A 21,938-nucleotide genomic window follows, 5' to 3' on the forward strand; every position below is an offset into this window, starting at 1 on the left:
GTGATGTCATAGTCTAGGAGTGATGTCATAGTCTAGCAGTGCTGTCATAGTCTATCAGTGATGTTGTAGTCTAGCAGCGCTGTCATAGTCTAGCAGCGCTGTCAAAGTCTAGCAGTGATGTAAGTCTTGCAGTGCTGTCATAGTCTAGCAGTCATGTCATAGTCTAGCAGTGGTGTCGTATTCTAGCAGTACTGTCATAGTCTAGCAGTGATGTAGTCGTCTAGCAGTGATGTCATAGTCTAGGATTGATGTCATAGTCTAGCAGTGCTGTCATAGTCTAGCCGTGATGTCATAGTCTAGCAGTGATGTCATAGTCTAGCAGTGATGTTGTAGTCTAGCAGCGCTGTCATAGTCTAGCAGCGCTGTCAAAGTCTAGCAATGATGTCGTAAGTCTTGCAGTGCTGTCATAGTCTAGCAGTGATGTCATAGTCTAGCAGTGCTGTCGTATTTGTAGCAGTACTGTCATAGTCTAGCAGTGATGTAGTCGTCTAGCAGTGATGTCGTAGTCTAGCAGTGATGTCGTAGTCTAGCAGTGCTTTCGTATTCTAGCAGTGATGTCGTAGCAGTGATGTCGTAGACTAGCAGTGATGTTGTAGTCTAGCTGTGATGTCGTAGTCTAGCAGTGATGTCGTAGTCTAACAGCGCTGTCATAGTCTAGCAGCGCTGTAATAGTCTAGCAGTGATGTCATACTCTAGCAGTGATGTCATAAGTCTCACAGTGATGTCATAGTCTCGCAGTGATATCATTGTCTAGCAGTGCTGTCATAGTCTCGCAGTGATGTCATAGTCTAGCAGTGATGTCATAGTCTAGCAGTGCTGTCATAGTCTAGAAATGATGTCATAGTCTAGCAGTGATGTTGTAGTTATCAGCGCTGTCATAGTCTAGCAGCGCTGTCATAGTCTAGCAGCGCTGTCATAGTCTAGCAGTGATGTCATAGTCTAGCAGTGATGTCGTAAGTCTCGCAGTGATGTCATAGTCTAGCAGTGATGTCATTGTCTAGCAGTGCTGTCATAGTCTCGCACTGATGTCATAGTCTAGCAGTGATGTCGTAAGTCTCGCAGTGCTGTCATAGTCTAGCACTGATGTCATAGTCTAGCAGTGATGTCATAGACTAGCAGTGCTGTCATAGTCTAGCAGCGCTGTCGTAGTCTACCAGTGATGTCGTATTCTAGCAGTGATGTCATAGTCTAGCAGTGATGTCGTAGTCTAGCAGTGATGTCGTAGCAGTGATGTCGTAGTCTAGCAGTGATGTCATAGTCTACCAGTGATGTCATTCTAGCAGTCCTGTCGTATTCTAGCAGTGCTGTCATAGTCTAGCAGTGATGTCATAGTCTAGCAGTGATGTCATAGTCTAGCAGTGATGTCGTAGTCTAGCAATGATGTCGTAGTCTAGCAGTTATGTCATAGTCTAGCAGTGATGTCATAGTCTAGGAGTGATGTCATAGTCTAGCAGTGCTGTCATAGTCTAGCCGTGATGTCATAGTCTAGCAGTGATGTTGTAGTCTAGCAGCGCTGTCATAGTCTAGCAGCGCTGTCATAGTCTAGCAGTCATGTCTTAAGTCTCACAGTGCTGTCATAGTCTAGCAGTGATGTCATAGTCTAGCACTGATGTCATAGTCTAGCAGTTTTGTCGTATTCTAGCAGTGATGTCATAGTCTAGCAGTGATGTCATAGTCTAGCAGTGCTTTCATAGTCTAGCAGTGCTGTCATAGTCTAGAAGTAATGTCATAGCCTAGCAGTGATGTCGTAGTCTAGCAGTGATGTCGTAGTCTAGCAGTGATGTCATAATCTAGCAGTGGTGTCATAGTCTAGCTGTGATGTCATAGTCTAGCAGTGATGTCGTCGTCTGGCAGTGATGTCATAGTCTAGAAGTGACGTCGTAGTCTGGCAGTGATGTCGTAGTCTAGCAGCGCTGTCATAGTCTAGCAGTGATGTCATAGTCTAGCAGTCCTGTCGTATTCTAGCACTGATGTCATAGGTTAGCAGTGATGTCATAGTCTAGCAGTCCTTTCGTATTCTAGCAGTACTGTCATATTCTAGCAGTGATGTCGTAGTCTCGCAGTGATGTCGTAGTCTAGCAGTTATGTCATAGTCTAGCATTGATGTCATAGTTAAGGAGTGATGTCATAGTCTAGCAGTGCTGTCATAGTCTAGAGGGCTGTCATAGTCTAGCAGCGCTAGCATAGTCTAGCAGTGATGTCATAGTCTAGCAGTGATGTCATAGTCTAGCAGTGCTGTCATAGTCTAGAAATGATGTCATAGTCTAGCAGTGATGTTGTAGTTAGCAGCGCTGTCATAGTCTAGCAGCGCTGTCATAGTCTAGCAGCGCTGTCATAGTCTAGCAGTGATGTCATAGTCTAGCAGTGATGTCGTAAGTCTCGCAGTGATGTCATAGTCTAGCAGTGATGTCATTGTCTAGCAGTGCTGTCATAGTCTCGCAGTGATGTCATAGTCTAGCAGTGATGTCGTAAGTCTCGCAGTGCTGTCATAGTCTAGCACTGATGTCATAGTCTAGCAGTGATGTCATAGACTAGCAGTGCTGTCATAGTCTAGCAGCGCTGTCGTAGTCTACCAGTGATGTCGTATTCTAGCAGTGATGTCATAGTCTAGCAGTGATGTCGTAGTCTAGCAGTGATGTCGTAGCAGTGATGTCGTAGTCTAGCAGTGATCTCATAGTCTACCAGTGATGTAATTCTAGCAGTCCTGTCGTATTCTAGCAGTGCTGTCATAGTCTAGCAGTGATGTCATAGTCTAGCAGTGATGTCGTAGTCTAGCAATGATGTCGTAGTCTATCAGTTATGTCATAGTCTAGCAGTGATGTCATAGTCTAGGAGTGATGTCATAGTCTAGCAGTGCTGTCATAGTCTAGCCGTGATGTCATAGTCTAGCAGTGATGTTGTAGTCTAGCAGCGCTGTCATAGTCTAGCAGCGCTGTCATAGTCTAGCAGTCATGTCTTAAGTCTCACAGTGCTGTCATAGTCTAGCAGTGATGTCATAGTCTAGCACTGATGTCATAGTCTAGCAGTTTTGTCGTATTCTAGCAGTGATGTCATAGTCTAGCAGTGATGTCGTAGTCTAGCAGTGATGTCGTAGTCTAGCAGTGATGTCATAATCTAGCAGTGGTGTCATAGTCTAGCTGTGATGTCATAGTCTAGCAGTGATGTCGTCGTCTGGCAGTGATGTCATAGTCTAGAAGTGACGTCGTAGTCTGGCAGTGATGTCGTAGTCTAGCAGCGCTGTCATAGTCTAGCAGTGATGTCATAGTCTAGCAGTCCTGTCGTATTCTAGCACTGATGTCATAGGTTAGCAGTGATGTCATAGTCTAGCAGTCCTTTCGTATTCTAGCAGTACTGTCATATTCTAGCAGTGATGTCGTAGTCTCGCAGTGATGTCGTAGTCTAGCAGTTATGTCATAGTCTTGCATTGATGTCATAGTTAAGGAGTGATGTCATAGTCTAGCAGTGCTGTCATAGTCTAGAGGGCTGTCATAGTCTAGCAGCGCTAGCATAGTCTAGCAGTGATGTCATAGTCTAGCACTGATGTCGTAAGTCTCGCAGTGCTGTCATAGTCTAGCAGTGATGTCATAGTCTAGCAGTGCTGTCGTATTCTAGCAGTACTGTCATAGTCTAGCAGTGATGTAGTCGTCTAGCAGTGATGTCATAGTCTAGGAGTGATGTCATAGTCTAGCAGTGCTGTCATAGTCTATCAGTGATGTAGTAGTCTAGCAGCGCTGTCATAGTCTAGCAGCGCTGTCAAAGTCTAGCAGTGATGTCGTAAGTCTTGCAGTGCTGTCATAGTCTAGCAGTGATGTCATAGTCTAGCAGTGCTGTCGTATTTGTAGCAGTACTGTCATAGTCTAGCAGTGATGTAGTCGTCTAGCAGTGATGTCGTAGTCTAGCAGTTATGTCATAGTCTTGCAGTGCTGTCATAGTCTAGCAGCGCTGTCGTAGTCTAGCGGTGATGTCGTATTCTAGCAGTGATGTCGTAGTCTAGCAGTGATGTCGTAGTCTAGCAGTGCTGTCGTATTCTAGCATTGATGTCATAGTTAAGGAGTGATGTCATAGTCTAGCAGTGCTGTCATAGTCTAGCAGTGCTGTCATAGTCTAGCCGTGATGTCATAGTCTAGCAGTGATGTTGTAGTCTAGCAGCGCTGTCATAGTCTAGCAGCGCTGTCATAGTCTAGCAGTCATGTCTTAAGTCTCACAGTGCTGTCATAGTCTAGCAGTGATGTTGTAGTTAGCAGCGCTGTCATAGTCTAGCAGTGCTGTCATAGTCCAGCAGCGCTGTCATAGTCTAGCAGTGATGTCATAGTCTAGCAGTGATGTCGTAAGTCTCGCAGTGATGTCATAGTCAAGCAGTGCTGTCATAGTCCAGCAGCGCTGTCATAGTCTCGCAGTGATGTCATAGTCTAGCAGTGATGTCGTAAGTCTCGCAGTGCTGTCATAGTCTAGCAGCGCTGTCGTAGTCTACCAGTGATGTCATAGTCTAGCAGTGATGTCGTAGTCTAGCAGTGATGTCGTAGTCTAGCAGTGATGTCATAGTCTACCAGTGATGTCATAGTCTAGCAGTCCTGTCGTATTCTAGCAGTGCTGTCATAGTCTAGCAGTGATGTCATAGTGTAGCAGTGATGTCGTAGTCTAGAAATGATGTCGTAGTCTAGCAGTTATGTCATAGTCTAGCAGTGATGTCATAGTCTAGGAGTGATGGCATAGTCTAGCAGTGCTGTCATAGTCTAGCTGTGATGTCATAGTCTAGCAGTGATGTTGTAGTCTAGCAGCGCTGTCATAGTCTAGCAGCGCTGTCATAGTCTAGCAGTCATGTCTTAAGTCTCACAGTGCTGTCATAGTCTAGCAGTGATGTCATCGTCTAGCACTGATGTCATAGTCTAGCAGTTTTGTCGTATTCTAGCAGTGATGTCATAGTCTAGCAGTGATGTCATAGTCTAGCAGTGCTGTCATAGTCTAGCAGTGCTGTCATAGTCTAGCAGTAATGTCATAGCCTAGCAGTGATGTCGTAGTCTAGCAGTGATGTCGTAGTCTAGCAGTGATGTCGTAATCTAGCAGTGGTGTCGTAGTCTAGCTGTGATGTCATAGTCTAGCAGTGATGTCGTCGTCTGGCAGTGATGTCATAGTCTAGAAGTGACGTCGTAGTCTGGCAGTGATGTCGTAGTCTAGCAGCGCTGTCATAGTCTAGCAGTGATGTCATAGTCTAGCAGTCCTGTCGTATTCTAGCACTGATGTCATAGGTTAGCAGTGATGTCATAGTCTAGCAGTCCTTTCGTATTCTAGCAGTACTGTCATATTCTAGCAGTGATGTCGTAGTCTCGCAGTGATGTCGTAGTCTAGCAGTTATGTCATAGTCTAGCATTGATGTCATAGTTAAGGAGTGATGTCATAGTCTAGCAGTGCTGTCATAGTCTAGCAGCGCTGTCATAGTCTAGCAGCGCTAGCATAGTCTAGCAGTGATGTCATAGTCTAGCAGTGATGTCGTATGTCTCGCAGTGCTGTCATAGTCTAGCAGTCATGTCATAGTCTAGCAGTGCTGTCGTATTCTAGCAGTACTGTCATAGTCTAGCAGTGATGTAGTCGTCTAGCAGTGATGTCATAGTCTAGGATTGATGTCATAGTCTAGCAGTGCTGTCATAGTCTAGCCGTGATGTCATAGTCTAGCAGTGATGTCATAGTCTAGCAGTGATGTTGTAGTCTAGCAGCGCTGTCATAGTCTAGCAGCGCTGTCAAAGTCTAGCAATGATGTCGTAAGTCTTGCAGTGCTGTCATAGTCTAGCAGTGATGTCATAGTCTAGCAGTGCTGTCGTATTTGTAGCAGTACTGTCATAGTCTAGCAGTGATGTAGTCGTCTAGCAGTGATGTCGTAGTCTAGCAGTTATGTCATAGTCTTGCAGTGCTGTCATAGTCTAGCAGCGCTGTCGTAGTCTAGCGGTGATGTCGTATTGTCGCAGTGATGTCGTAGTCTAGCAGTGATGTCGTAGTCTAGCAGTGCTTTCGTATTCTAGCAGTGATGTCGTAGCAGTGATGTCGTAGACTAGCAGTGATGTTGTAGTCTAGCTGTGATGTCGTAGTCTAGCAGTGATGTCGTAGTCTAACAGCGCTGTCATAGTCTATCAGCGCTGTAATAGTCTAGCAGTGATGTCATAGTCTAGCAGTGATGTCATAAGTCTCGCAGTGATGTCATAGTCTAGCAGTGATATCATTGTCTAGCAGTGCTGTCATAGTCTCGCAGTGATGTCATAGTCTAGCAGTGATGTCATAGTCTAGCAGTGCTGTCATAGTCTAGAAATGATGTCATAGTCTAGCAGTGATGTTGTAGTTAGCAGCGCTGTCATAGTCTAGCAGCGCTGTCATAGTCTAGCAGCGCTGTCATAGTCTAGCAGTGATGTCATAGTCTAGCAGTGATGTCGTAAGTCTCGCAGTGATGTCATAGTCTAGCAGTGATGTCATTGTCTAGCAGTGCTGTCATAGTCTCGCAGTGATGTCATAGTCTAGCAGTGATGTCGTAAGTCTCGCAGTGCTGTCATAGTCTAGCACTGATGTCATAGTCTAGCAGTGATGTCATAGACTAGCAGTGCTGTCATAGTCTAGCAGCGCTGTCGTAGTCTACCAGTGATGTCGTATTCTAGCAGTGATGTCATAGTCTAGCAGTGATGTCGTAGTCTAGCAGTGATGTCGTAGCAGTGATGTCGTAGTCTAGCAGTGATGTCATAGTCTACCAGTGATGTCATTCTAGCAGTCCTGTCGTATTCTAGCAGTGCTGTCATAGTCTAGCAGTGATGTCATAGTCTAGCAGTGATGTCGTAGTCTAGCAATGATGTCGTAGTCTAGCAGTTATGTCATAGTCTAGCAGTGATGTCATAGTCTAGGAGTGATGTCATAGTCTAGCAGTGCTGTCATAGTCTAGCCGTGATGTCATAGTCTAGCAGTGATGTTGTAGTCTAGCAGCGCTGTCATAGTCTAGCAGCGCTGTCATAGTCTAGCAGTCATGTCTTAAGTCTCACAGTGCTGTCATAGTCTAGCAGTGATGTCATAGTCTAGCACTGATGTCATAGTCTAGCAGTTTTGTCGTATTCTAGCAGTGATGTCATAGTCTAGCAGTGATGTCATAGTCTAGCAGTGCTGTCATAGTCTAGCAGTGCTGTCATAGTCTAGAAGTAATGTCATAGCCTAGCAGTGATGTCGTAGTCTAGCAGTGATGTCGTAGTCTAGCAGTGATGTCATAATCTAGCAGTGGTGTCATAGTCTAGCTGTGATGTCATAGTCTAGCAGTGATGTCGTCGTCTGGCAGTGATGTCATAGTCTAGAAGTGACGTCGTAGTCTGGCAGTGATGTCGTAGTCTAGCAGCGCTGTCATAGTCTAGCAGTGATGTCATAGTCTAGCAGTCCTGTCGTATTCTAGCACTGATGTCATAGGTTAGCAGTGATGTCATAGTCTAGCAGTCCTTTCATATTCTAGCAGTACTGTTATATTCTAGCAGTGATGTCGTAGTCTCGCAGTGATGTCGTAGTCTAGCAGTTATGTCATAGTCTAGCATTGATGTCATAGTTAAGGAGTGATGTCATAGTCTAGCAGTGCTGTCATAGTCTAGAGGGCTGTCATAGTCTAGCAGCGCTAGCATAGTCTAGCAGTGATGTCATAGTCTAGCACTGATGTCGTAAGTCTCGCAGTGCTGTCATAGTCTAGCAGTGATGTCATAGTCTAGCAGTGCTGTCGTATTCTAGCAGTACTGTCATAGTCTAGCAGTGATGTAGTCGTCTAGCAGTGATGTCATAGTCTAGCAGTGATGTAGTCGTCTAGCAGTGATGTCATAGTCTAGGAGTGATGTCATAGTCTAGCAGTGCTGTCATAGTCTATCAGTGATGTTGTAGTCTAGCAGCGCTGTCATAGTCTAGCAGCGCTGTCAAAGTCTAGCAGTGATGTCGTAAGTCTTGCAGTGCTGTCATAGTCTAGCAGTGATGTCATAGTCTAGCAGTGCTGTCGTATTTGTAGCAGTACTGTCATAGTCTAGCAGTGATGTAGTCGTCTAGCAGTGATGTCGTAGTCTAGCAGTTATGTCATAGTCTTGCAGTGCTGTCATAGTCTAGCAGCGCTGTCGTAGTCTAGCGGTGATGTCGTATTCTAGCAGTGATGTCGTAGTCTAGCAGTGATGTCGTAGTCTAGCAGTGCTGTCGTATTCTAGCATTGATGTCATAGTTAAGGAGTGATGTCATAGTCTAGCAGTGCTGTCATAGTCTAGAGGGCTGTCATAGTCTTGATGTCATAGTCTAGCACTGATGTCGTAAGTCTCGCAGTGCTGTCATAGTCTAGCAGTGATGTCATAGTCTAGCAGTGCTGTCGTATTCTAGCAGTACTGTCATAGTCTAGCAGTGATGTAGTCGTCTAGCAGTGATGTCATAGTCTAGGAGTGATGTCATAGTCTAGCAGTGCTGTCATAGTCTATCAGTGATGTTGTAGTCTAGCAGCGCTGTCATAGTCTAGCAGCGCTGTCAAAGTCTAGCAGTGATGTCGTAAGTCTTGCAGTGCTGTCATAGTCTAGCAGTGATGTCATAGTCTAGCAGTGCTGTCGTATTTGTAGCAGTACTGTCATAGTCTAGCAGTGATGTAGTCGTCTAGCAGTGATGTCGTAGTCTAGCAGTTATGTCATAGTCTTGCAGTGCTGTCATAGTCTAGCAGCGCTGTCGTAGTCTAGCGGTGATGTCGTGTTCTAGCAGTGATGTCGTAGTCTAGCAGTGATGTCGTAGTCTAGCAGTGATGTTGTAGTCTAGCTGTGATGTCGTAGTCTAGCAGTGATGTCGTAGTCTAACAGCGCTGTCATATTCTAGCAGCGCTGTCATAGTCTAGCAGTCATGTCATAGTCTAGCAGTGATGTCGTAAGTCTCGCAGTGATGTCATAGTCTAGCAGTGATGTCATTGTCTAGCAGTCCGGTCATAGTCTCGCAGTGATGTCATAGTCTAGCAGTGATGTCGTAGTCTAGCAGTGATGTCATATTCTAGCAGTGCTGTCATAGTCTAGCAGTGATGTCATAGTCTAGCAGTGATGTCGTAGTCTAGCAGTGATGTCGTCGTCTAGCAGTGCTGTCATAGTCGAGCAGTGATGTCGTAGTCTAGCAGTGATATCGTTGTCTAGCCGCGATGTTGTAGTCTAGCAGCGCTGGCATAGTCTTGCAGTGATGTCATAGTCTAGCAGTGATGTCATAGTATAGCAGTGATGTCATAGTCTAGGAGTGCTGTCATAGTCTAGCCGTAATGTCGTAGTCTAGCAGTGATGTCATAGTCTAGCAGCGATGTCGTAGTCTAGCAGTGATGTCATAGTCTAGCAGCGTTGTCATAGTCTAGCAGTAATGTCATAGTCTTGCAGTGATGTCATAGTCTAGCAGTGATGTCGTATTCTATCAGTGTTGTCTTAGTCCAGCAGTTATGTCATAGTCTAGCAGTGATGTCATAGTCTAGGAGTACTGTCATAGTCTAGCAGTGATGTCATAGTCTAGCAGTGATGTCATAGTCTAGGAGTGCTGTCATAGTCTAGCCATAATGTCGTAGTCTGGCAGTGATGTCATAGTCTAGCAGCGATGTCGTAGTCTAGCAGTGATGTCATAGTCTAGCAGCGCTGTCATAGTCTAGCAGTGATGTCATAGTCTAGCAGTGATGTCATAGTCTAGCATTGATGTCATAGTCTAGCAGTGATGTCGTATTCTAGCAGTGATGTCATAGTCTAGCAGTGATGTCATAGTCTAGCAGTGATGTCATAGTCTAGGAGTGCTGTCATAGTCTAGCCGTAATGTCGTAGTCTAGCAGTGATGTCATAGTCTAGCAGCGATGTCGTAGTCTAGCAGTGATGTCATAGTCTAGGAGTGATGTCATAGTCTAGCAGTGCTGTCATAGTCTAGCCGTGATGTCATAGTCTAGCAGTGATGTCATAGTCTAGCAGTGTTGTTGTAGTCTAGCAGCTCTGTCATAGTCTAGCAGTGATGTCGTAGTCTAGCAGTGATGTAGTAGCCTAGCTGTGATGTCGTAGTCTAGCAGTGATGTCGTAGTCTAACAGCGCTGTCCTAGTCTAGCAGCGCTGTAATAGTCTAGCAGTGATGTCGTAGTCTAGCAGTGATGTCATAGTATAGCAGTGATGTCATAGTCTAGGAGTGCTGTCATAGTCTAGCCGTAATGTTGTAGTCTAGCAGTGATGTCATAGTCTAGCAGCGAAGTCGTAGTCTAGCAGTGATGTCATAGTCTAGCAGCGCTGTCATAGTTTAGCAGTGATGTCATAGTCTAGCAGTGATGTCATAGTCTAGCAGTGATGTCATAGTCTAGCAGTGATGTCGTATTCTAGCAGTGATGTCGTAGTCTAGCAGTTATGTCATAGTCTAGTAGTGATGTCATAGTCTAGGAGTGCTGTCATAGACTAGCAGTGATGTCATAGTCTAGCAGTGATGTCGTATTCTAGCAGTGATGTCGTAGTCTAGCAGTTATGTCATAGTCTAGTAGTGATGTCATAGTCTAGGAGTGCTGTCATAGACTAGCAGTGATGTCATAGTCTAGCAGTGATGTCATAGTCTAGGAGTGCTGTCATAGTCTAGCCGTAATGTCGTAGTCTGGTAGTGATGTCATAGTCTAGCAGTGATGTCATAGTCTAGCAGTGATGTCATAGTCTAGCAGTGATGTCATAGTCTAGCAGTGATGTCGTATTCTAGCAGTGCTGTCATATTCTAGCAGTGATGTTGTAGTCTAGCAGTGATGTCGTAGTCTAGCAGTTATGTCATAGTCTAGCAGTGATGTCATAGTTAAGGAGTGATGTCATAGCCTAGCAGTGCTGTCATAGTCTAGCAGCGCTGTCATAGTCTAGCAGCGCTAGCATATTCTAGCAGTGATGTCATAGTCTAGCAGTGATGTCGTAAGTCTCGCAGTGCTGTCATAGTCTAGCAGTGATGTCATAGTCTAGCAGTGCTGTCGTATTCTAGCAGTACTGTCATAGTCTAGCAATGATGTAGTCGTCTAGCAGTGATGTCGTAGTCTAGCAGTTATGTCATAGTCCAGCAGTGATGTCATAGTCTAGGAGTGATGTCATAGTCTAGCAGTGCTGTCATAGTCTAGCCGTGATGTCATAGTCTAGCAGTGATGTCATAGTCTAGCAGTGATGTTGTAGTCTAGCAGCGCTGTCATAGTCTAGCAGTGCTGTCATAGTCTAGCAGTGATGTCATAGTCTAGCAGTGCTGTCATAGTCTAGCAGCGCTGTCGTAGTCTAGCAGTGATGTCGTAGTCTAGCAGTGATGTTGTAGTCTAGCAGTGATGTCATAGTCTAGCAGTGATGTAGCAGTGATGTCGTAGTCTAGTAGTAATGTCGTCTAGCAGTCCTGTCGTATTCTAGCACTGATGTCATAGTTTAGCAGTGATGTCATAGTCTAGCAGTCCTTTCGTATTCTACCATCGCTGTCATAGTCTAGCAGTGATGTCATAGTCTAGGAGTGCTGTCATAGTCTAGCCGTAATGTCGTAGTCTAGCAGTGATGTCATAGTCTAGCAGTGATGTCATAGTCTAGCAGTGATGTCATAGTCTAGGAGTGCTGTCATAGTCTAGCCGTAATGTCGTAGTCTAGCAGTGATGTCATAGTCTAGCAGCGATGTCGTAGTCTAGCAGTGATGTCATAGTCTAGCAGCGCTGTCATAGTCTAGCAGTGATGTCATAGTCTAGCAGTGATGTCATAGTCTAGCAGTGCTGTCGTATTCTAGCAGTACTGTCATAGTCTAGCAGTGATGTAATCGTCTAGCAGTGATGTCGTAGTCTAGCAGTTATGTCATAGTCTAGCAGTGATGTCATAGTCTAGCAGTGATGTCGTATTCTAGCAGTGCTGTCATATTCTAGCAGTGATGTCGTAGTCTAGCAGTGATGTCGTAGTCTAGCAGTTATGTCATAGTCTAGCAGTGATGTCATAGTTACGGAGTGATGTCATAGTCTAGCAGTGCTGTCATAGTCTAGCAGCGCTGTCATAGTCTAGCAGCGCTAGCATATTCTAGCAGTGATGTCATAGTCTAGCAGTGATGTCGTAAGTCTCACAGTGCTGTCATAGTCTAGCAGTGATGTCATAGTCTAGCAGTGCTGTCGTATTCTAGCAGTACTGTCATAGTCTAGCAGTGATGTAATCGTCTAGCAGTGATGTCGTAGTCTAGCAGTTATGTCATAGTCTAGCAGTGATGTCATAGTCTAGGAGTGATGTCATAGTCTAGCAGTGCTGTCATAGTCTAGCCGTGATGTCATAGTCTAGCAGTGATGTCATAGTCTAGCAGTGATGTTGTAGTCTCGCAGCTCTCTGTCATAGTCTAGCAGAGATGTCGTAGTCTAGCAGTGATGTAGTAGTCTAGCTGTGATGTCGTAGTCTAGCAGTGATGTCGTAGTCTAACAGCGCTGTCCTAGTCTAGCAGCGCTGTAATAGTCTAGCAGTGATGTCGTAGTCTAGCAGTGATGTCATAGTATAGCAGTGATGTCATAGTCTAGGAGTGCTGTCATAGTCTAGCCGTAATGTCGTAGTCTAGCAGTGATGTCATAGTCTAGCAGCGAAGTCGTAGTCTAGCAGTGATGTCATAGTCTAGCAGCGCTGTCATAGTTTAGCAGTGATGTCATAGTCTAGCAGTGATGTCATAGTCTAGCAGTGATGTCGTATTCTAGCAGTGATGTCGTAGTCTAGCAGATATGTCATAGTCTAGTAGTGATGTCATAGTCTAGGAGTGCTGTCATAGACTAGCAGTGATGTCATAGTCTAGCAGTGATGTCATAGTCTAGGAGTGCTGTCATAGTCTAGCCGTAATGTCGTAGTCTGGTAGTGATGTCATAGTCTAGCAGCGATGTCATAGTCTAGCAGTGATGTCATAGTCTAGCAGCGCTGTCATAGTCTAGCAGTGATGTCATAGTCTAGCAGTGATGTCATAGTCTAGCAGTGATGTCATAGTCTAGCAGTGATGTCGTATTCTAGCAGTGATGTCATAGTCTAACAGTGATGTCATAGTCTAGCAGTGATGTCATAGTCTAGGAATGCTGTCATAGTCTAGCCGTAATGTCGTAGTCTAGCAGTAATGTCATAGTCTAGCAGCGATGTCGTAGTCTAGCAGTGATGTCATAGTCTAGCAGCGCTGTCATAGTCTAGCAGTGATGTCATAGTCTAGCAGTGATGTCATAGTCTAGCAGTGATGTCGTATTCTAGCACTGATATCATAGTCTAGCAGTGATGTCATAGTCTAGCAGTGAGGTCATAGTCTAGGAGTGCTGTCATAGTCTAGCCGTAATGTCGTAGTCTAGCAGTGATGTCATAGTCTAGCAGCGATGTCGTAGTCTAGCAGTGATGTCATAGTCTAGCAGTGATGTCATAGTCTAGCAGTGATGTCATAGTCTAGCGCTGATGTCGTATTCTAGCAGTGCTGTCATAGTCTAGCAGCGCTGTCATAGTCTAGCAGTGATGTCATAGTCTAGCAGTGATGTCATAGTCTAGCAGTGATGTCATAGTCTAGCGCTGATGTCGTATTCTAGCAGTGCTGTCATATTCTAGCAGTGATGTCGTAGTCTAGCAGTGATTTCGTAGTCTAGCAGTTATGTCATAGTCTAGCAGTGATGTCATAGTTAAGGAGTGATGTCATAGTCTAGCAGTGCTGTCATAGTCTAGCGGCGCTGTCATAGTCTAGCAGCGCTAGCATATTCTAGCAGTGATGTCATAGTCTAGCAGTGATGTCGTAAGTCTCACAGTGCTGTCATAGTCTAGCAGTGATGTCATAGTCTAGCAGTGCTGTCGTATTCTAGCAGTACTGTCATAGTCTAGCAGTGATGTAGTCGTCTAGCAGTGATGTCGTAGTCTAGCAGTTATATCATAGTCTAGCAGTGATGTCATAGTCAAGGAGTGATGTCATAGTCTAGCAGTGCTGTCATAGTCTAGCCGTGATGTCATAGTCTAGCAGTGATGTCATAGTCTAGCAGTGATGTTGTAGTCTAGCAGCGCTGTCATAGTCTAGCAGTGCTGTCATAGTCTAGCAGTGATGTCATAGTCTAGCAGTGCTGTCATAGTCTAGCAGCGCTGTCGTAGTCTACCAGTGATGTCGTATTCTAGCAGTGATGTCATAGTCTAGCAGTGATATCGTAGTCTAGCAGTGATGTCGTAGCAGTGATGTCGTAGTCTAGCAGTGATGTCGTAGTCTAGCAGTGATGTTATAGTCTAGCAGTGATGTCATAGTCTAGCAGTGATGTCGTAGCAGTGATGTCGTAGTCTAGTAGTAATGTCGTCTAGCAGTCCTGTCGTATTCTAGCACTGATGTCATAGTTTAGCAGTGATGTCATAGTCTAGCAGTCCTTTCGTATTCTAGCAGCGCTGTCATAGTCTAGCAGTGATGTCATAGTCTAGCAGTGATGTCATAGTCTAGCAGTGATGTCATAGTCTAGCAGTGATGTCGTATTCTAGCAGTGCTGTCATGTTCTAGCAGTGATGTCGTAGTCTAGCAATGATGTCGTAGTCTAGCAGTTATGTCATAGTCTAGCAGTTATGTCATAGTTAAGGAGTGATGTCATAGTCTAGCAGTGCTGTCATAGTCTAGCAGTGCTGTCATAGTCTAGCAGCGCTGTCATAGTCTAGCAGTGATGTCATAGTCTAGCAGTGATGTCATAGTCTAGCAGTGATGTCGTATTCTAGCAGTGCTGTCATATTCTAGCAGTGATGTCGTAGTCTAGCAGTGATGTCGTAGTCTAGCAGTAATGTCATAGTCCAGCAGTGATGTCATAGTTAAGGAGTGATGTCCTAGTCTAGCAGTGCTATCATAGTCTAGCAGCGCTGTCATAGTCTAGCAGCGCTAGCATATTCTAGCAGTGATGTCATAGTCTAGCAGTGATGTCGTAAGTCTCACAGTGCTGTCATAGTCTAGCAGTGCTGTCGTATTCTAGCAGTACTCTCATAGTCTAGCAGTGATGTAGTCGTCTAGCAGTGATGTCATAGTCTAGCAGTGATGTCATAGTCTAGGAGTGATGTCATAGTCTAGCAGTGCTGTCATAGTCTAGCCGTGATGTCATAGTCTAGCAGTGATGTCATAGTCTAGCAGTGATGTTGTAGTCTAGCAGCTCTGTCATAGTCTAGCAGTGATGTCGTAGTCTAGCAGTGATGTAGTAGTCTAGCTGTGATGTCGTAGTCTAGCAGTGATGTCGTAGTCTAACAGCGCTGTCCTAGTCTAGCAGCGCTGTAATAGTCTAGCAGTGATGTCGTAGTCTAGCAGTGATGTCATAGTATAGCAGTGATGTCATAGTCTAGGAGTGCTGTCATAGTCTAGCCGTAATGTCGTAGTCTAGCAGCGCTGTCATAGTCTAGCAGCGCTGTCATAGTCTAGCAGTGATGTCATAGTCTAGCAGTGATGTAAGTCTCGCAGTGATGTCATAGTCTAGCAGTGATGTCATTGTCTAGCAGTGCTGTCATAGTCTCGCAGTGATGTCATAGTCTAGCAGTGATGTCATAGTCTAGCAGTGCTGTCGGATTCTAGCAGTGATGTCATAGTCTAGCAGTGATGTCATAGTCTAGCAGTGCTGTCGTATTCTAGCAGTGCTGTCATAGTCTAGCAGTGATGTCGTATTCTAGCAGGGATGTCGTAGTCTAGCAGTTATGTCATAGTCTAGTAGTGATGTCATAGTCTAGGAGTGCTGTCATAGACTAGCAGTGATGTCATAGTCTAGCAGTGATGTCATAGTCTAGGAGTGCTGTCATAGTCTAGCCGTAATGTCGTAGTCTGGTAGTGATGTCATAGTCTAGCAGCGATGTCATAGTCTAGCAGTGATGTCATAGTCTAGCAGCGCTGTCATAGTCTAGCAGTGATGTCATAGTCTAGCAGTGATGTCATAGTCTAGCAGTGATGTCATAGTCTAGCAGTGATGTCGTATTCTAGCAGTGATGTCATAGTCTAGCAGTGATGTCATAGTCTAGCAGTGATGTCATAGTCTAGGAATGCTGTCATAGTCTAGCCGTAATGTCGTAGTCTAGCAGTAATGTCATAGTCTAGCAGCGATGTCGTAGTCTAGCAGTGATGTCATAGTCTAGCAGCGCTGTCATAGTCTAGCAGTGATGTCATAGTCTAGCAGTGATGTCATAGTCTAGCAGTGATGTCGTATTCTAGCAGTGATATCATAGTCTAGCAGTGATGTCATAGTCTAGCAGTGATGTCATAGTCTAGGAGTGCTGTCATAGTCTAGCCTTAATGTCGTAGTCTAGCAGTGATGTCATAGTCTAGCAGCGATGTCGTAGTCTAGCAGTGATGTCATAGTCTAGCAGCGCTGTCATAGTCTAGCAGTGATGTCATAGTCTAGCAGTGATGTCATAGTCTAGCAGTGATGTCATAGTCTAGCGGTGATGTCGTATTCTAGCAGTGCTGTCATATTCTAGCAGTGATGTCGTAGTCTAGCAGTGATGTCGTAGTCTAACAGTTATGTCATAGTCTAGCAGTGATGTCATAGTTAAGGAGTGATGTCATAGTCTAGCAGTGCTATCATAGTCTAGCAGCGCTGTCATAGTCTAGCAGCGCTAGCATATTCTAGCAGTGATGTCATAGTCTAGCAGTGATGTCGTAAGTCTCACAGTGCTGTCATAGTCTAGCAGTGATGTCATAGTCTAGCAGTGCTGTCGTATTCTAGCAGTACTCTCATAGTCTAGCAGTGATGTAGTCGTCTAGCAGTGATGTCGTAGTCTAGCAGTGATGTCGTAGTCTAGCAGTTATGTCATAGTCTAGCAGTTATGTCATAGTTAAGGAGTGATGTCATAGTCTAGCAGTGCTGTCATAGTCTAGCAGTGATGTCATAGTCTAGCAGCGCTGTCATAGTCTAGCAGTGATGTCATAGTCTAGCAGTGATGTCATAGTCTAGCAGTGATGTCGTATTCTAGCAGTGCTGTCATATTCTAGCAGTGATGTCGTAGTCTAGCAGTGATGTCGTAGTCTAGCAGTTATGTCATAGTCCAGCAGTGATGTCATAGTTAAGGAGTGATGTCATAGTCTAGCAGTGCTATCATAGTCTAGCAGCGCTGTCATAGTCTAGCAGCGCTAGCATATTCTAGCAGTGATGTCATAGTCTAGCAGTGATGTCGTAAGTCTCACAGTGCTGTCATAGTCTAGCAGTGATGTCATAGTCTAGCAGTGCTGTCGTATTCTAGCAGTACTCTCATAGTCTAGCAGTGATGTAGTCGTCTAGCAGTGATGTCATAGTCTAGCAGTGATGTCATAGTCTAGGAGTGATGTCATAGTCTAGCAGTGCTGTCATAGTCTAGCCGTGATGTCATAGTCTAGCAGTGATGTCATAGTCTAGCAGTGATGTTGTAGTCTAGCAGCTCTGTCATAGTCTAGCAGTGATGTCGTAGTCTAGCAGTGATGTAGTAGTCTAGCTGTGATGTCGTAGTCTAGCAGTGATGTCGTAGTCTAACAGCGCTGTCCTAGTCTAGCAGCGCTGTAATAGTCTAGCAGTGATGTCGTAGTCTAGCAGTGATGTCATAGTATAGCAGTGATGTCATAGTCTAGGAGTGCTGTCATAGTCTAGCCGTAATGTCGTAGTCTAGCAGTGATGTCATAGTCTAGCAGCGAAGTCGTAGTCTAGCAGTGATGTCATAGTCTAGCAGCGCTGTCATAGTTTTGCAGTGATGTCATAGTCTAGCAGTGATGTCATAGTCTTGCAGTGATGTCATAGTCTAGCAGTGATGTCGTATTCTAGCAGTGATGTCGTAGTCTAGCAGTTATGTCATAGTCTAGTAGTGATGTCATAGTCTAGGAGTGCTGTCATAGACTAGCAGTGATGTCATAGTCTAGCAGTGATGTCATAGTCTAGGAGTGCTGTCATAGTCTAGCCGTAATGTCGTAGTCTGATAGTGATGTCATAGTCTAGCAGCGATGTCATAGTCTAGCAGTGATGTCATAGTCTAGCAGCGCTTTCATAGTCTAGCAGTGATGTCATAGTCTAGCAGTGATGTCATAGTCTAGCAGTGATGTCATAGTCTAGCAGTGATGTCGTATTCTAGCAGTGATGTCATAGTCTAGCAGTGATGTCATAGTCAAGCAGTGATGTCATAGTCTAGGAATGCTGTCATAGTCTAGCCCTAATGTCGTAGTCTAGCAGTAATGTCATAGTCTAGCAGCGATGTCGTAGTCTAGCAGTGATGTCATAGTCTAGCAGCGCTGTCATAGTCTAGCAGTGATGTCATAGTCTAGCAGTGATGTCATAGTCTTGCAGTGATGTCGTATTCTAGCAGTGATATCATAGTCTAGCAGTGATGTCATAGTCTAGCAGTGATGTCATAGTCTAGGAGTGCTGTCATAGTCTAGCCGTAATGTCGTAGTCTAGCAGTGATGTCATAGTCTAGCAGCGATGTCGTAGTCTTGCAGTGATGTCATAGTCTAGCAGCGCTGTCATAGTCTAGCAGTGATGTCATAGTCTAGCAGTGATGTCATAGTCTAGCAGTGATGTCATAGTCTAGCGGTGATGTCGTATTCTAGCAGAGCTGTCATATTCTAGCAGTGATGTCGTAGTCTAGCAGTGATGTCGTAGTCTAACAGTTATGTCATAGTCTAGCAGTGATGTCATAGTTAAGGAGTGATGTCATAGTCTAGCAGTGCAATCATAGTCTAGCAGCGCTGTCATAGTCTAGCAGCGCTAGCATATTCTAGCAGTGATGTCATAGTCTAGCAGTGATGTTGTAAGTCTCACAGTGCTGTCATAGTCTAGCAGTCATGTCATAGTCTAGCAGTGCTGTCGTATTCTAGCAGTACTCTCATAGTCTAGCAGTGATGTAGTCGTCTAGCAGTGATGTCATAGTCTAGCAGTGATGTCATAGTCTAGGAGTGATGTCATAGTCTAGCAGTGCTGTCATAGTCTAGCCGTGATGTCATAGTCTAGCAGTGATGTCATAGTCTAGCAGTGATGTTGTAGTCTAGCAGCTCTGTCATAGTCTAGCAGTGATGTCGTAGTCTAGCAGTGATGTAGTAGTCTAGCTGTGATGTCGTAGTCTAGCAGTGATGTCGTAGTCTAACAGCGCTGTCCTAGTCTAGCAGCGCTGTAATAGTCTAGCAGTGATGTCGTAGTCTAGCAGTGATGTCATAGTATAGCAGTGATGTCATAGTCTAGGAGTGCTGTCATAGTCTAGCCGTAATGTCGTAGTCTAGCAGTGATGTCATAGTCTAGCAGCGAAGTCGTAGTCTAGCAGTGATGTCATAGTCTAGCAGCGCTGTCATAGTTTTGCAGTGATGTCATAGTCTAGCAGTGATGTCATAGTCTAGCAGTGATGTCATAGTCTAGCAGTGATGTCGTATTCTAGCAGTGATGTCGTAGTCTAGCAGTTACGTCATAGTCTAGTAGTGATGTCATAGTCTAGGAGTGCTGTCATAGACTAGCAGTGATGTCATAGTCTAGCAGTGATGTCATAGTCTAGGAGTGCTGTCATAGTCTAGCCGTAATGTCGTAGTCTGGTAGTGATGTCATAGTCTAGCAGCGATGTCATAGTCTAGCAGTGATGTCATAGTCTAGCAGCGCTGTCATAGTCTAGCAGTGATGTCATAGTCTAGCAGTGATTTCATAGTCTAGCAGTGATGTCGTATTCTAGCAGTGATGTCATAGTCTAGCAGTGATGTCATAGTCTAGCAGTGATGTCATAGTCTAGGAATGCTGTCATAGTCTAGCCGTAATGTCGTAGTCTAGCAGTAATGTCATAGTCTAGCAGCGATGTCGTAGTCTAGCAGTGATGTCATAGTCTAGCAGCGCTGTCATAGTCTAGCAGTGATGTCGTATTCTAGCAGTGATATCATAGTCTAGCAGTGATGTCATAGTCTAGCAGTGATGTCATAGTCTAGGAGTGCTGTCATAGTCTAGCCGTAATGTCGTAGTCTAGCAGTGATGTCATAGTCTAGCAGCAATGTCGTAGTCTAGCAGTGATGTCATAGTCTAGCAGCGCTGTCATAGTCTAGCAGGATGTCATAGTCTAGCAGTGATGTCATAGTCTAGCAGTGATGTCATAGTCTAGCGGTGATGTCGTATTCTAGCAGTGCTGTCATATTCTAGCAGTGATGTCGTAGTCTAGCAGTGATGTCGTAGTCTAACAGTTATGTCATAGTCTAGCAGTGATGTCATAGTTAAGGAGAGATGTCATAGTCTAGCAGTGCTGTCATAGTCTAGCAGCGCTGTCATAGTCTAGCAGCGCTAGCATATTCTAGCAGTGATGTCATAGTCTAGCAGTGATGTCGTAAGTCTCACAGTGCTGTCATAGTCTAGCAGTGATGTCATAGTCTAGCAGTGCTGTCGTATTCTAGCAGTACTGTCATAGTCTAGCAGTGATGTAGTCGTCTAGCAGTGATGTCGTAGTCTAGCAGTTATGTCATAGTCTAGCAGTGATGTCATAGTCTAGGAGTGATGTCATAGTCTAGCAGTGCTGTCATAGTCTAGCCGTGATGTCATAGTCTAGCAGTGATGGCATAGTCTAGCAGTGATGTTGTAGTCTAGCAGCGCTGTCATAGTCTAGCAGTGCTGTCATAGTCTAGCAGTGATGTCATAGTCTAGCAGTGCTGTCATAGTCTAGCAGCGCTGTCGTAGTCTACCAGTGATGTCGTATTCTAGCAGTGATGTCATAGTCTAGCAGTGATATCGTAGTCTACCAGTGATGTCGTAGCAGTGATGTCATAGTCTAGCAGTGATGTCATAGTCTAGCAGTGATGTTATAGTCTAGCAGTGATGTCATAGTCTAGCAGTGATGTCGTAGCAGTGATGTCGTAGTCTAGTAGTAATGTCGTCTAGCAGTCCTGTCGTATTCTAGCACTGATGTCATAGTTTAGCAGTGATGTCATAGTCTAGCAGTCCTTTCGTATTCTAGCAGCGCTGTCATAGTCTAGCAGTGATGTCATAGTCTAGCAGTGATGTCATAGTCTAGCAGTGATGTCATAGTCTAGCAGTGATGTCGTATTCTAGCAGTGCTGTCATATTCTAGCAGGATGTCGTAGTCTAGCAGTGATGTCGTAGTCTAGCAGTTATGTCATAGTCTAGCAGTTATGTCATAGTTAAGGAGTGATGTCATAGTCTAGCAGTGCTGTCATAGTCTAGCAGTGATGTCATAGTCTAGCAGCGCTGTCATAATCTAGCAGTGATGTCATAGTCTAGCAGTGATGTCATAGTCTAGCAGTGATGTCATAGTCTAGCAGTGATGTCGTATTCTAGCAGTGCTGTCATATTCTAGCAGCGATGTCGTAGTCTAGCAGTGATGTCGTAGTCTAGCAGTTATGTCATAGTCTAGCAGTGATGTCATAGTTAAGGAGTGATGTCATAGTCTAGCAGTGCTGTCATAGTCTAGCAGCGCTGTCATAGTCTAGCAGCTCTAGCATATTCTAGCAGTGATGTCATAGTCTAGCAGTGATGTCGTAAGTCTCACAGTGCTGTCATAGTCTAGCAGTGATGTCATAGTCTAGCAGTGCTGTCGTATTCTAGCAGTACTGTCATAGTCTAGCAGTAATGTAGTCGTCTAGCAGTGATGTCGTAGTCTAGCAGTTATGTCATAGTCTAGCAGTGATGTCATAGTCTAGGAGTGATGTCATAGTCTAGCAGTGCTGTCATAGTCTAGCCGTGATGTCATAGTCTAGCAGTGATGTCATAGTCTAGCAGTGATGTTGTAGTCTAGCAGCGCTGTCATAGTCTAGCAGTGCTGTCATAGTCTAGCAGTGATGTCATAGTCTAGCAGTGCTGTCATAGTCTAGCAGCGCTGTCGTAGTCTACCAGTGATGTCGTATTCTAGCAGTGATGTCATAGTCTAGCAGTGATATCGTAGTCTAGCAGTGATGTCGTAGCAGTGATGTCGTAGTCTATCAGTGATGTCGTAGTCTAGCAGTGATGTTATAGTCTAGCAGTGATGTCATAGTCTAGCAGTGATGTCGTAGCAGTGATGTTGTAGTCTAGTAGTAATGTCGTC

At 44.7% G+C, this 21,938-nt stretch overlaps 1 protein-coding gene across 44 annotated transcripts in view; it reads left to right on the forward strand.

Annotated features, from left to right (window-relative positions):
• LOC142929607 (uncharacterized) overlaps positions 1–21,938 on the forward strand; it is a 391,053-nt gene that overhangs the window by 304,613 nt on the left and 64,502 nt on the right. For 40 of the 44 annotated variants that reach the window (XR_012945767.1, XR_012945769.1, XR_012945764.1 and 37 more), the window contains one exon: positions 1–6,175. This exon is cut by the window's left edge. The exons of the other annotated variants lie outside the window; for them this stretch is intronic. The gene's annotated coding sequence lies outside the window, so the exon portion shown is untranslated. The remainder of the gene's footprint in view (positions 6,176–21,938) is intronic. 44 annotated transcript variants of the gene reach the window in all.

Source organism: Petromyzon marinus, chromosome 32, assembly GCF_048934315.1.
Source record: "Petromyzon marinus isolate PM22_M1 ecotype Great Lakes invasive population chromosome 32, UKy_Petmar_22M1.pri1.0, whole genome shotgun sequence".
Taxonomy (NCBI): domain Eukaryota; kingdom Metazoa; phylum Chordata; class Hyperoartia; order Petromyzontiformes; family Petromyzontidae; genus Petromyzon; species Petromyzon marinus.